The sequence below is a fragment of the Canis aureus genome, chromosome 3 (genome assembly GCF_053574225.1).
Source record: "Canis aureus isolate CA01 chromosome 3, VMU_Caureus_v.1.0, whole genome shotgun sequence".
Lineage (NCBI taxonomy): Eukaryota > Metazoa > Chordata > Mammalia > Carnivora > Canidae > Canis > Canis aureus.
The window spans coordinates 78493471-78503996 of record NC_135613.1 but is presented as its reverse complement, the minus strand read 5'-3'; the positions used below and the strand labels follow the sequence as shown (position 1 = coordinate 78503996).

General features: G+C 39.0%; 1 long non-coding RNA gene across 1 annotated transcript; it reads left to right on the top strand.

Annotated features, from left to right (window-relative positions):
• Positions 1-3861: 3861 nt before the first annotated feature.
• On the top strand, positions 3862-8000 carry LOC144305684 (uncharacterized). The gene is made up of 3 exons (XR_013372689.1): positions 3862-6066; positions 7170-7333; positions 7866-8000. It is a non-coding gene; the product is annotated as an uncharacterized LOC144305684 (long non-coding RNA).
• The last annotated feature ends 2526 nt before the right edge of the window (positions 8001-10526 follow it).

The following is a 10526-nucleotide window of genomic DNA, read 5'->3' as shown; positions in this document are numbered from 1 at the left end:
TTATCTGTTCACTTTCCAAGGTTTCAGGTTCCGGATGGTTCTAAACATCATACATACAAAGAGACCAGGGAGTACAGAGTAGTTTTCCATGAGGATGGGGGAGGCATGGCATGGCCAGCAGAGCCAAAGGTGGAATCATGGCATGACGAGGTAAGATCTGTGCCTGTGGTTTGCAGAAGACCCTCCTAATGTGCAGACATTTCTGAAGTCTAGATCCAAGATCCAAGGTCTGAGCACAATTCATGCTGGGTGTGAAAGATAGCCTCAAGAGATCATTTTTCTTGTACCAGTTATAGGAGCTGATAACATTCTGGAGGTAAAAGAACAGTGACTATTCTAAGATTTTATTTATTTATGAGACACACAGGCAGAGGAAGAAGCAGGCTCTCTGCAGGGAGCCTGATGCAGAACTCAATCCCAGGACCTAGCATCAGCCTGAGCCAAAGGTAGACTCAACCACTGAGCCACCCAGGTGCCCCAAACAGTGACTTTATTCACTGATTTACCTGTGTTACTGCAATAAGTGAGAGACTGTAAAGAGCATTCTATGTGAGGGAAAGTTTGAGAGACTGGTCCAATTTGTTGGAAAGTCACAGTTGTTATATTGCTAGTTCCTCTACAAAGTGTCATATGCTGACACTAAATCCCTGCTTCCTTGTAAAATGCCATATTTTCTGAGGCTCATGGAGGGGCATGCTGTCTCCTAAACCTGAGCATGAGCCAAACCGCAGATTGCAGCAGAAGGGCCCATGCAAGAACCTGCAGGGAGCAAGAGGGTTGAAGAGCTGAAGAGGCACAAGTGCTGGTCCACCCATTACCCTTAAGGGATCCCCACTAGAATTTTGTAACCGTTGAATACTCATGTTCTCGAGTACCATACTAAAAGTTTCTGGAGAATAAAGAGGCAGGATTTTAAAGATAATATTTGGAGGAAGCAATAAAGTAATCAACAACTCAAGAAAATTGATGAGTGCTGGAAATGATGAAATCACATGCTAATAAAGTTATGAAATCAAAATGGTAATATTTGAGCTTTTGGCCATTAGTTTAGGAATAACCAAGGAATATTCAGCCTCTTCTCCATCCCACGTAACCCAAGAGAAAGAAATAAGTGGAAAAAAGTCAAGGCAAAATATATTTTTATTATCTGGAATTTAGGCCTCAAAGTCTAGAGCAGAATTTAGTGAACTCCAATGAACGCCCATGGAGAGTTTTATTTAGTGGATTAACATCAAAGTGCTAGAACCAAAGCAAGCTAAAAAATGCCTCTTTCTCCAGAGCCACCTCAACCGAAGGATCTAATAAAACATGCCTTCTTTACAGTGAGCAGCAAAATGGTGAACAAGAAAATGCCGCCACTGAGTTCTGCAAAGTTGGCAGAAACCATTTGCTCCAATCTTCTCATCTCAGACCATCAACCTCCAGATGGCCTATTTGCATGAGGAAAATAAGCTAATGTGCACACCTTCCTAAGCCATTTTGATTTCACCAAGCTCCCAGGAAGGACAGCAACCCAGATGAGAGTTAATCTGACCCTATGATGGTTTTATAGAATAAAGGCTGTACTGAGAAATAGTGAATTATTATGTGCTGTGCACATTAATAATGTAGTTTTCCATAGTGGTATTTTTTAGTTAGTTTTACCTTTAACATCTCCCTTGGCTGACCAAAGTATTTTGTCCAGCCACAATAACTTCTCCTGACAGAAATACACATATAATTTTTTTTCTGTCTCCTTAAATTTCTAGTGATGTTAGCCACCTGAGCTGTTAATATGATTTGTGGGAGAGGAACAGACTAAAAGCTGAAAAATGGGTGCCCTACCTATGTACTCACTAATCTTTGTTTTGGCAGAATTAAATATTCCCAAACTTGAGCATGTCTCCTTGTAGGTGGAATAATGGGATTCCTTCTTGAGGAAGCCATGAGAAGCAGGCAAGGAGTTTTGATCTCTCTTTAGATATCAATTGTTGTAAATTATCCTAATAACAAGAAGAAACAGAATTCTTGTCAGGGCAGCAAAAGTAAGGATATCCTATAATGAACAGTTCCTGTTCTAACTGTATGTGTATGCTCATGAAAGTTTCTGATAAAAAGGAAGAAGAAGGGATGCAATATGATTTTTTTTAAAGAGCATAGACTTGGGGATCCTTGGGTGGCTCAGCGGTTTAGCGCCTGCCTTTGGCCCAGGGCGTGATCCTGGGGTCCCAGGATCGAGTCCCACGTCAGGCTCCCAGCATGGAGCCTACTTCTTCCTCCTCCTGTGTCTCTGCCTCTCTCTCTCTCTCTATGTCTATCATAAATAAATAAATAAATAAATAAATAAATAAATAAATAAATAATCTTTTAAAAAAATGCATAGACTAGACTATTTGGTAATCTGTAAGGATTGGGGCTCTAAAGTGAAAACTGGGTGCTAAAAAACAGAACTTATATAAAGACTTCCAGAAGCAGAAGTAATAGGTAGCCAGAGCAAGAAGACCCAATCCTCTGTAAAGGTGTATGAAAAAAAAAAAAAAAACAATCTTTAAATACAGTATAAATCTCAGTAATGATCCGTGCAGAATATGACAAGGCTTCAAAAGACCATTTGTACAGGAAGATAACTGAAACTATAAATTTCCAGGATTTCCTGTAAGACTACTGCTCTGTGCTCTTTTATCTGTGGTTCCTCCATTAGTGGTACATCTTATGATCCCTTGGAAGAGTCCAAGAGACTATCAAAGGATGATCTCAGGAAGAGGACTACAGCAACTGTTTGGTGCTTTGGTTCATCTGCTGAATCTCTGCAAAAGGTCTACTGAGAAGAAATTTAAGGCTGAAGAGCTGGGGAGCAGTTGGAAATAAGAACCCAAACAGTGATGAGTTAACTGTGAGCCAGGAAACATCAATACAACAGTGGGAAACTGGATCCAGAAACAAAGGGAAAAAAATCTGTGCTTCTTCACCTCTGAGGAGGTATTCTGAAAGGCCCTCTTCTATGATGAAACTATATTTTGTATAAACTACTAAAGTAGAGAACAGAAATAACATGTAAATTGGGGTAGGGTTGCCAGAATTTTAGTGTGTTAGCATTCGTGAATTGTTCAGAACAAAAGCTTTAAGATATTGATTAACTTTGGATATTAAATATGCACTATTATTACATTAAATTATTAAATTAAGTATGCACTGTGCAGTATCAAGGATACTTATTACAAGAAATGGAGTAATATTCTAAATAGTGGAGGGAAAATTGGAAATAATTTAAAGACAAAAGCAGGAAAGTGACTCATATTGTCCAAAGAAAGGCAAAAAATAAACATCTAACACTAAGAAATATTGAACTAACAGTTGCAGAAAGCCCAAATATGTGAAGAAAACAGACAAAATATTGATTAAATAAAAGAGATTATTAAGGTGGGCTCAAAAGTCAATTAGAGCAATAGGCTATATATCAGAGATACACAAAAATATAAGAATAATGAACAGTTGGGGCACCTGCATGGCTCACTTGGTTAGGCATCTGCCTTTGGCTCAGGTCATGATCCCAGAGTCCCAAGATCAAGGCCTGTGTCAGCCCACTCTACTGAGTGGGCTCAGTAGAGTCTGCTTCTCCCTCTGGCGCTTCCCCTGCTTGTGCTCTCTCTCTCACTCTCCAGGAAGGAAGGAAGGAAGGAAGGAAGGAAGGAAGGGAGGGAGGGAGGGAGGGAGGGAGGGGAAGGAGAGGGGAGGGGAGGGGAAAAGAAAAGGAAAGAAGAAAGAAAAGAGAAGAAAAGAAAAAAAAAGAAAAGAGAGAAAAGAAAAGAGAAAAGAAAAGAAAGAGAGAAAAAGAAAGAAGAAAGAAAGAAAGAAAGAAAGAAAGAAAGAAAGAAAAGAAAGTTTAAAAGTAGAACAATGGAAAGAATATACCAGGCAAATACTAATCTAAAGAAGCTAAGGGTATTATTTTAATAGTGACAAAAGATTTTTTATTCAAAAAGTATAATGAGAAGTAAGGCATCTACATAGTTAAAAGTTTAATCCACCAGGAAAGTGTAACAGATCTAAATTTCTATGTGCTTAATGAAGTAGCCTCAGATTATATGCCAAAAATTGGTAGAAGTACATAGGAAAATTGGCAAATCCATCCCCTTAGTCATGCTCTTAAATATACCTCCCCCAGTTATTGATAGATCAAGCAAATGGAAAAACCAGTAAGATACATATTTGTATAACACAATTTAATGTTTATGGGGAGTAAAAATGCATGCCTTACAATTATAGAATATATGTTCTCAAACATATATAACACACTTAAAATAATTGCTACTATAGAGTGCAGTAAAGTAAGTCTCAACAAATAACAAGTGTATATTATATAGATCATGTTCTTTGACCACAGTATATTTTATTCGAAAACCTACACCAACAAAAATTGTAAATTACTATGTTTGGGGACTTTAAAATAGCCACATCAAAAACTCTTACATTAAATAACTCTAGTATGAAGGAAGAGATCACATAGAAGCTTACTAATACTTAGAACTAAAATGAAATGTAAATATTGTTTATCAAAACATGTGGAATTCAGGGGAAATGGTATTTAGATGATTACAAGAGAGGAAAAGCTGAAAAAATAGTGAACTAAATTACCAACTTAAGAATTTTTAAAATTCTTAAAAATTAATTTATTTAAAGTAGACTCCACATCCAGCATGGGACTTGAACTCATGACCCTGAGATTAAGGGGCACACACTCCACTGCTGAGCTGGCCAGGTGCCCCTCAACTTAAGAATTTTTTTAATATAAGAACATAGAAAGGAGATAACCACAGAAAGTGATAACAAAAAATTAACAAATTAAAAAACTAGTTTTATTATAAGGATGACTAAAAACCCCTGGCAATATTGACTAAGAGATGGAAATATAGAAATATAGTGAATACTAAGCTACAGAAAGGTAAACATGTAGATAAATATATATCAATACTGATGATATGAAAATAATGTCTTATGAATATTGAAATACTTGTCAGTAATACATAAAATGGAGAGAGCGGATGTTAAATGTTCTAAGGCTCTAGAATTATGAGGAAAGTGGTGAAGTACTATATTTTTTTAGACAGTAATAAAGGATATATGATGTGATCTCTGAGATAACGACCAAAAAAATATTAAAGGAGGGGAGCCTGGGTGGCTCAGTTGGTTAAGCTTCTGGCTTCCCTTGAGGTCATGATCTCAGAGTCCTGGGATTGAGCCCCATGAAAGGTTCCCAGCTCAATCAGGAGTCTGCTTCTCCATCTCCCTCTGCTCCCCACTCCCACCAGCTCATGTTGTCTTTCTCTCAAATAAATAAATATTTTTAAAAATTGTAAAGAAACGTGTAACTGACAAGTTAATAGAGGGAAAACAATGAACTTGTAAAAGATTAAGGCAAATGAAGGCAACAAGAGAAAATTTTAAAAAGTAGATCAAGTAAATAGCGAGTAGCTAAAAAGCCAAATATATAAATACTACATTAAATATAAATGGATTAAATGCCCCCAATGAAAGTCCAGGCTGACATTTATACACACAGACACAGAGACATACACCTTAAAGACGACAGGAAAGGTGAACAGAAAATGTACTCTTTACAATGACTTGTCCTTAGCAATTGGATAGAGCAGAGAAGGGAATGAGAAGACCATCTACATCACAGTATTGGAGACAGAGACAACTCACTCTGGGAAACCCATTCTGAGCCTAAGAAGAAGAGTGGGTTTGTGGGAAGAGGAATGGGATAGGAGGGGCAATGGGTTAGGAATAGCAGGAACAGAGTCACCTATTCTCTTTCAGTTTATAATCCCTTTCAATCAGTTTCCGCTCATTTGTTGAGTATAATCTGATCCTTGCTTAACATAACTTATTCATGAAAACGTGTTACAGGTATTTTTATTATTATTTTACAGATTTAAAAAACCACATCCAAAAGGAACGAAGTCATTTATTCAATTTCTAATCATTAGGGGAGTGGGTTCAAAAGCAGGACTGTGACTCCAAAGCCGGTAATTTTTTTACACGAGCAGTGGAGAAGGAATGCATGATGTCAAAAGAAAGAAGAAAGTAAGTAAAAGAAGATGTTGGTATTTGTTATCAGTCAAATACTGCCCCATAATAACACAAAACTTTGGTGGCTTTCAACAATTAGCACGTATTGGGCTTGTGCATCTGCAGGTAAGTCTAGAGTTCCAGAAGCTGATCTTGTCTGGGTTTGGGTGTGTGGCTTTGCTTCTCCCTGGTGATCTGTGGGGCAGCAGGGACTCCACATGTCTTTCATTCTCCTCCTGAGCCCAGTGGTGCGAGCCTTGGTATATGACTCCTATAGTGATTGCAAAGGTACCAGAAGGGAAATCTAACCACCAAGTGCATGCCACGCCTAATGTCTCAAGTTGGCTAACATTTGTCAGTGAAAGCGAATCATATGACAAAGCCCAAGGTCAAAGGGTGGAGTCTTTCACTGCTGAGTTATATGGCAAAGGTTTGGATATAAGGGGAGAAAAAGAGAATCAGTAATGTACTCTACCATTTTCCTAGCAAGAATCACAATTTACTTTTTTAAGGAGTTGACATTCGTACCGATTTGGAAAATGCCTATTTTTATATAAGTCTTCTAAAGACTAGCCCTCTGATCTATATAAAAAACATAAAGCATTTTTGCTTATCACTTTCCTTATAAGCTGATAATGGAGAATGGGATCAGACACTCTTTATCAATCACCAACAGGGTGATCAAAATGCTCTGTGTAACCTTTATAGAGAAATCAAGAGCAAACTTGGAAATGAGGGATGATGTAGATAGAGGATGCAAAGATGAATAAACATGCATGGATGGGCTGTGGGGATCTAGGTGACAGGTGACATTATTATTCACATTAGAAACACAGAAAAAGGAAAATGCACCAGAGGAAGATACTCAGCTCAGTTTTGTTGTTGTTGTTGTTGTTGTTGTTGTTGTTGTATTGAGTGTGAGGCAACTCTAGATTATCCAGAAAGTAGAAACAGATCTGTTGTGAGAGGAAGAGTCTGGAAAGGAGATACAAATTGGAGAGTAATCTGCAAATAGGTATAAATTCAGGGCATGCACCTGGATGAGAAAGAAAGAAGGTGTATGCATAAGAAAAGAAAAATTTGCTAAGGACAGAAATCTGGGCTTTCCATTCCTTAAGGAACAACTGGTAGAGGCAGAAAACTACCTACCAAAGAAAAGTGGGGAAGAACAGTTGAAGAGGAGACTCAGAAGACAGAAGTGTTGAAAAAAAAAATCCAAAAGAGAAGAAAATTTGAAACGGAGGACACATTCTGTGTTGTCAAATGCCATAGAGGAGGCAAGGTGGGTGAAGACTAAAGCCGAGCATTTGATTTCATGATTGCATTAATGAGAAATGTGGGGTGAAAATTAGATAAATGAGTAGGAGTGGAGAAAGGGACCAACTGCAGAACAGATGATGGAAAAGGCTGGAGATGGAAACAAACAGTGTGGCAGTTTGGGGAGATTCAGTGTCAAGAAAAGATGTCAGGGAGACTCCAAGCAGCAGAAGAGGCAAAGTCACATGTATGGACCACCTGCTGTTTGCCAGACTGGGAGCTAGGTGTGCTGATACCTATTTGTACAGTTAAATAAGCTGAGGGAAGGAACAAGGGCAGCCAGAAACATTAGAAATACAAAAGGTGGGAGAATAGAGGAAGCAAATCTTTAAGAGGATAGGATCAAAAGTACAGGTGGACAGATTGATGTTACAAAATAGCTCATTCTGTGACAAAAAGCACGGAAATGTTCAGGTGAATACAAAACATGAGCAGCTCCTGTACAGGGAGAAAGGAAAGTCAAGGGACTAAGCAAGGGTTACTTTCTTCTCCTGCAGCCAGTGCCATGTTCATCATCTGAGAATGGGGGATGGATAAGCAGAAAAATGGACTCAGAGGAGTCTTATGGAGAAGACTGTTACATGGACAGAGGAAGTACTTGCATGTAAGTGCTAATTATAGGAAGTTTTGTTACTAAACTGACCAAAAAAAGTCACTCTGTGTAAATAAATTTTGCTCTATAGAAACAATTGTTTTGATGAATTTTCTTAGTGAAAATCGGCCTAGAGTTGAGTCAGGGGCATATCAATTAGAAGGTCACACAGTCATGGGATCATAGAGCTCGAAATGGGTATAGCGCTCACCCGATCCAATAGCTCAGAACATACACTTCCTGAACTACGTGATGAATTTCTTCACCTTTTCTTTCGTATACTCAACATTTATTATATACTTATCAGGGAGGTACCTGGGTGGCTTAGTCAGCTAAGTGTCCAACTCTTGATTTCGGCTAAGGTTATGATCTCCGGGTCATGAGTGGAGCCCTTTGTCGGGCTGTAAGCTGAGTGTGGAGCCTGCTTAAGATTCTCTTTCCCTCTCCCTCTACTCCTCCCCCCTTTACCTTCCCCCTCCAGTCGTGCTCTCTTGTTCTTTCTCTTTCAAAAAGATACTTATCATGTAAACAGATTCTGTTCTAGATATTCAGGAAATGGCAGTAAACAAGAGACAAAGATCCCTATCTTCGTAGAGCTTAGATTGTAGTGAGGAGAGACAAACAGTGAACAAAATAAATTGCTGTTGCAGTTATATAGCATACTAGAAGGTGACAAAGGCCAAGAAGAATGAATCAGGGAAAGTATAAGGCACACTCTAGGGTTAGGGCAGGAAGCAAGCAAGGAAAGATCACAGTAAAGGAGATATTTGAACGAAGACTTCAAAGAGCACAAAGGAGTGAGTCATGAATATTACAGGGAAGAGGCATTCTAAAGTGAATAGCAAGTGCAAAGTCCCTGAGACAAGGTTGTGCTTGGCATATTTGAGAAGCAGCAAGGAGACCTGTGAGCCTGGAGCAGAGAGAGCAAGGGAGAGGGTTGTAGGAGTTGCAATTAGGGGGATAAGAGGAGGCAAATCATGGAGATCCTTATAAGCCATTGGAACAACTTGAGCTTTTATTCTGAATACATTGGGGATCCACTAGAGTCTATCATTCAAAAAACTGTTACACGATCTCACTACATACATAGAAACATGCTGATAGTGAGAATGGGTTGTAGGGGAACAAAGATGGAAGAAGGGAAACCACTGGCAGGCTGATACAGTTATCCACATGAAAGATGAACTGAGTCTGGACAAGAACAGTAGCAGCAAAAGTGATGAGATGTGGTAGGGTTCAAATTATATGCTTAAAGTAGAATTTACAGGATTTACTGATGGATGTGGGATTTGAGAAAAAGACAAGTCAAAGAATACTCTAAGGTTTTGGGCTGAGTAAATGGAAGAAAGTAGACACCAATGACTAGGATGGGAAGACTGTTAGGTAAAGCACATCTCGCCAGGAATATGAGGAGTATGGTTTGGACATGGTAAGTTTGAGATGTCTACTAGAAAGACTAGTGGAGATGTTGCATAAGTCACTAGATGTAAGCATCTGGAGAATAAATAATAATATCCACCCATTTGTTAGACATTTATTGGGCTTCTGCTTGGTGCCAAGCTTTGTGTTAGGTACAGTGATTACTAAGAGCTTTGCTTCCAAAGAATTCATGAACTGGTGGGAAAGACTGGCCTCCAACCTGATATATGAGGTGGACTAAGTAGATAGCATAGAAGGTGGGGGGGGAGGGGCGGGTGGTCAACTTTGCTGGAATAGATGACTCAATTAAGACAGAGGCAGAACAGGGCATTGGTTAAGAGCACAGACTCTGGATAAATGGACCTAGATATGGACCTAGATTTGAGTCCCACCTCCATCATTTATTAGTTCTGTGATCTGAGCATGTAAGTTACTTAACATCTCTAAGGTTTCTCCTATGTCAACTAGGGATATTAATAGAACCCTTAGGAGCCAATATTTCTGTTAGTTGTCATATTAACCCAAATTACTTACTGACTGGACCTGTGGCCAACCAGGCTGCTACTGCCCCTGCATGAGATGTCTGTGTATCAGAAAAGCCCTGACCATGTTTTCACGATGGCTTCATTCTGATTCTTTCTACTGCTTATAGGATCAATGAAAAAACCACTTTGGCTCCTCAAGACTATTATGAATATCTCTGTTTTTACAGTTCCAGAAGCCACTGAGAGTGAGGATGTTACTTCAAATACGTTTTCCCTATGGCGTAAAATACACTGAGGAAAAAAAATATATAGCTCTTGACTCAGATCCATTCAATATCCACCCAAACTTGCCAGAGTTATGTAATGAGAACCAAATGATAGCCCTATGATAACCAGTATTGTCGCCATAAAGTATCTTGAAATTTGAAACTATCCTATAAAATTTAATAATATGAACTCTTTCTGTTTTTTTTTTAACATTTTTTAAAAGTTTTATTTGTTTATGATAATCACACACAGAGAGAGAGAGGCAGAGACATAGGCAGAAGGAGAAGCAGGCTCCATGCACCGGGAGCCCGATGTGGGATTCAATCCCGGGTCTCCAGGATAGCGCCCTGGGCCAAAGGCAGGCGCTAAACCACTGTGCCACCCAGGGATCCCGA